Source organism: Vespa crabro, chromosome 4, assembly GCF_910589235.1.
Source record: "Vespa crabro chromosome 4, iyVesCrab1.2, whole genome shotgun sequence".
NCBI lineage: Eukaryota > Metazoa > Arthropoda > Insecta > Hymenoptera > Vespidae > Vespa > Vespa crabro.
This window is the reverse complement of record NC_060958.1, coordinates 6,465,787-6,470,786: the sequence shown is the minus strand read 5'-3', so window position 1 is coordinate 6,470,786 and position 5,000 is coordinate 6,465,787. Positions and strand designations below refer to the sequence as shown.

The 5,000-nt window shown below is 34.2% G+C and overlaps 1 protein-coding gene across 4 annotated transcripts in view; it reads right to left on the bottom strand.

Moving 5' to 3' along the window:
- The window catches only part of LOC124423380 (TOX high mobility group box family member 3-like), a 209,347-nt gene that overhangs the window by 39,460 nt on the left and 164,887 nt on the right, over positions 1 to 5,000 (bottom strand). The window contains exon 1 of one of the 4 annotated variants that reach the window (XM_046961046.1): positions 81 to 235. The exons of the other annotated variants lie outside the window; for them this stretch is intronic. The gene's annotated coding sequence lies outside the window, so the exon portion shown is untranslated. Of the gene's footprint in view, positions 1 to 80; positions 236 to 5,000 lie in introns of those variants that run through there. 4 annotated transcript variants of the gene reach the window in all.

Sequence of the window (5,000 nt, the reverse complement as noted above, 5' to 3'; positions counted from 1 at the left end):
ATATATTATTTTATTTTAATTATCTTCTCTTTTTTTTTTCCTTTAACAAGCACTTCATATTCATTTATGCCGATACATACGATAAAGTTAGATTACGATACTATTGTGTCGTTTCTCTTGTTCGTAAATGCAACTCTCTTAATGTAATAAAATGCAACAACACCATCATTATCACTACCACCACCACCAACACCACCACTATACCACCACCAACAACAACGCAACAACTACGACTACGACTTCGACTACGACGACGACTTCGACTTCGACTACAACTACGATTACGATGTTGACATTGACGACGTTGACGATGACGATGACGTCGACGACGACTACAACGACGACTACGAGCAAAGTTATAATTCGTAATTAATAACCGTACCTTCCGATAAATTCAACGTCCAATTTCCGCGAGAACGACAGCCTCACATATTAGAGAGTTAAAATTTATGATTTACCCGTCCGATAAATATATATATATATATATATATATATATATATATATATATATATATATCGATGGATAAACGACGCCTGCGGAATATCGTAATGAGAATAATAAAATATTGCGCGATTCATCGAATATGATATATAATATAACATTATTATATTTACTAGTTCTAATTGGCCGAGGCAATTAAATTACCAACGGATAATTTGCATTTTGTGTACGCGTACGGTATTTACCTGGAGGGTGAGGATGGGGAGGGAAGAGGAGGGGAATGGGATTCGATCGGAACATTCGATTGTTTTAATAGATCGTATGTCTATATGTGTTTGCGAGCGGGCGGACAAGAGAGAGAACGAGAGAGAGAGAGAGAGAGAGAGAGAGAGAGAGAGAGAGAGAGAGAGAGAGAGAGAGATAAATAGATTGAATGAATTTTAATATTTTCGCGAAATATCAAATTTTGTTTAAAGCAAGACAGAGAGAAAAAGAAAAAAGAAAGAGAGAAAAAGAAACAAAAGAAAAAGAATATACTGATATATACATAAGACGGTGTTAAAAAAAAAAATGTCACGTTTCAAAGCATTCCTATTTGGCAAACGTTCTCTCTCTCTCTTTCTTTTTCTCTTTCTTAGTTGTTACAAAATCGTTTTCACTGTTCCAATTTCATGACGATCTCGATCGAGACGTTCCACGTTGTTATGTCACTCCGATGATCGAAAGACTTACTCATTTATTTACTTACTTGATTATACTTAGATCGTCTGATTTATTATGTAATACATCACGAGAATATGTGTGTGTGTATGTGTGTGTGTGTGTGTGCGTGTATGCGTGCGTGTATATATATATATATATATATATATATATATATATATATATATATATATATATATATATTCATAAATGAGTTGGAAAAGAGTTCTCTACGTTTTCTAAAAGCTGTTAAAATCAGATATTTCATTACGCTTAGTACATATCGAATCAATTAAACGTTTTTAACGTTAAAATAACATTTCTCTGCGTTTGTTAAATTGGACAATATTTACTGACGCAGCTTGTGACCCTCCCTCTCCTTTCCTCCTCCCTTCTCTCCCTCTCTTCTCTCTTTCCCCTCATCCCCACAAAGGAAATTATTCGACAGAAATTTCGTTATTACAAACATCGACAATATTCGACTCATAAATACAAGTGCATACACACACACACACACACACACACACACACGTATAGACAAATATTTTTCGTTATATTACCAATTAGCAGAAACGTTCACAAACTGTATCCTTACTTATATAATCAAATTGAAGTAACTAACTAGAAAAATTATAAAAATTAAAAAAAAAAAAAAAAAAAAAAAAAAAGAAGGAAAAAAAATATAATAAAGAAACAAGAAAAAGAATATAATAAAAAAGTAAAAAGAAATTAAAAGAAATAAATAAATAAACGAAGAAAAAAATAAATAAAAAGTTCCATTTTTATTATCCCCAATTTATTTATCCACGTAATATTTTTATCGGTTTTCCTTTTTTTTTTGTTTCGTTATGTTTTTATTATTTTTATTTTTCTTTTTTTTTTTTTATTTCGTTTCTTCTTTTTTTTCCATAAAACTAAAACAAAAAACAAAAAAGAATATCAAAGTAATTTTTAGAAACTTTTTTTTTTTTTTTTCGAAACTTTTAGTTACCTTATCCATCTATCTATCCGTATACGTATGTATGTATGTATGTATGTATGTATGCATGCATGATCGGACTAACTACCAAACTCAGCTTGACTCGTTAGCCATGGCGGGATTAGCAGAAAGTACCGTTTGAGGAATTCGATCGGGGAATTTTGGGAAAATCGAAGGCTCGTAAAGCCTTCTGCTGAGTTTGGAGTTATGAGAGAGAATATGACTATATATCTGTTAGTAATAGCTTCGACTCTGGGCATTTCATACATTTCTGTTCGTTTTCTATCTCTTTCTCTCATCCTCTCTCTATCCCCATCTCTCTCTCTTTCTAATAATCGGTACATGACGACGACGACGACTCCGACGACGACGACGACGACGACGACGACGACGACGACGACGACGACGACGACGACGACGACGACGACGACGACGACGACGACGACGACGACGACGACGGCGATGTGATGGTGGTGGTGATGATGATCGTAGTAGTGATGGTGGTCGTAGTGGTGATGGTGGTGATGATGGTGGTGTCGATGTGGTGGCCACGTTCCATAGGAATGTTATCTCGTGGAACACACAGGAGGAACACAGGAGGAACGACAACAATGCCGACGGGCATAACTTCGTTCCAATCCCGTAGGAATCCAACGCGTACGCGTAAGCGTAAACGCAACGTATCATATCTCTCTATCTCTATCTCTCTCACGTAACACGCTTTCTACGCTACGATGAGCTATGCAAAAGCTAGACAACAAACTGCATATTTTTTGGGAGGAGAAATATGAAAGGCAAGTGAACTCGTCTAATCGATATTCATTTAGATATGTGTATGTATTAAAAATAAAAATGAAAAGATGTGTGTGTGTGTGTATTAAGAGATTCATCAAAAAGTTAAAAGTAATGGATGAGACTTTTAGCCTTCAAGAACGAAAAAAATGAATGAATAAATGAATGAATGAATGAATGAATGAATGAATGAATGAATTTATAGAAGATTACATTGCCAATGAAATATTAATAATGCCGTAATATATAAAAATATATATATATATTTTTTTTAACAGGATATTCCAGTAAAACTTTTCGATAAAATTAATATACGTATTTATGTTACATATTGAACTTTGATGGATCGAACGATCGAACTAATTAACGAACGAACGAACCAACGAAGGATCGATCGATCGATCATAAAAAATTTGATGAATTTGATGAATACGTGATATAATAGTTAACGATGATGGAAGATAAACTTGGTTCGGTTATACACGTTTCGAATGCTACATTATAGCTTATTGATAAGCGTAAAGGTAAATGAGTACATTTCAGATCGTATTCAAATACATATCCCGAGTAACTACGGGTGATGCGACGATGATGGTTACACTATAACCATGTTGTGTTAGTATACACCTATGTATACATATGTTCCAATAGAGCTTTGCGAATTTACCTAGTTTACCTATTACCTATTAGAATCGTAGATGACGACGAATAGACGAACGAACACACTCGCCTCTAACGCATAGTTAAAGCTCGACTATAGATAGATTAAAGAATTATATTATATGCAGTAAACGTTTTATTTATATATAACTGTATTCTTATATACGTAAATATAAGAATATATATGACGAGAAAAAGGATTGTATAATATGAACATAATTAAGTCCTTTTCAATTTTCAAATAGATTGCAGCTTTTAAGTTGAAAATAGAATTTAAAACACATACAGAAATAGAAGGAGATAGATAGATAGATAGATAGATAGATTGATAGAGAGAGAGAGAGAGAGAGAGAGAGAGAGAGAGAGAGAGAGAAAGAGAAAAAAGAATAAGAAAAAAGAAAAAGTAAAAAAAAAAGAAAGAAAAAAGAAAAAAGAGAACCCCTCCAAGCAAGCACAAGCTTCTTTCTTTTCCGATTAATTATTCAACGTTATTCAGTGGTCTACTCTATTTATTTCCCTCTCCTATCTCAAGGCAAACTAATAAAAGCTCCAAAGTAGAAAACAATGTTCAATCGATAACGACGGACGTCCTGACTACCACCACCACCACCTCCACTACCACCAACCACTACTACTACTACTACTACTACTACTACTACTACTAGTATTACTACTATGACATCGAGTATTCTCTCTTTTTCTCTCTCTCTCTTTCTCTTTCTTTCTTTTTACCATACGCTCGATGCACACATATCGACTACTTACAACGTTGGCACGCGAATAACGCATTTGTAACGTTTTATTTTTCCTCAATTGGAATTTGCATTCCCTCGGCACCACCACCACCCACCCACTCCAACAACCTTCCCCCATCCCACCTTCATCATCGCAAGTTTGCTTTGCTTCGTAAACAAATAATAATAATAATAATGATAATAATAATAATAATAATAATAATAATAATAATAATAATAATAATAATAATAATAATAATAATAATAATAGCGGCCATTGTTACAGGGAGGGATTGGGAGTTCTGAGTGGTGGTTGGTTGGATCGCTTTTGCACTTGGTTAAATAAATAAATAATGATTTTCTATTCGCCCTATGTTTTTCTTCATGGAATGGGGGGCAAACAGAGGTGGAATGGGATCGGAGGGTTGTAGTGTGCAGGGCAAATGGGACGTAGAGGGAATCAACAAAATATGATTTATTTTCATGGCTTATTGCTACGAATTTCGCTAATTTGCTTTTTATTTTCCATTCGTTTTTGTTTTGTTTTGTTTATTTTTCTGTTTTTTTTTTGTTTGCGAGTTTGCATTTCTGTTTTAACGTTGCATCGCGTCTCGTCTCGTTTTATTTTTCATTTTATATTTGTCCCACACATATATGTACGTACGTCTCTCTCCCTCCCTCCCTCCCTCCCTCT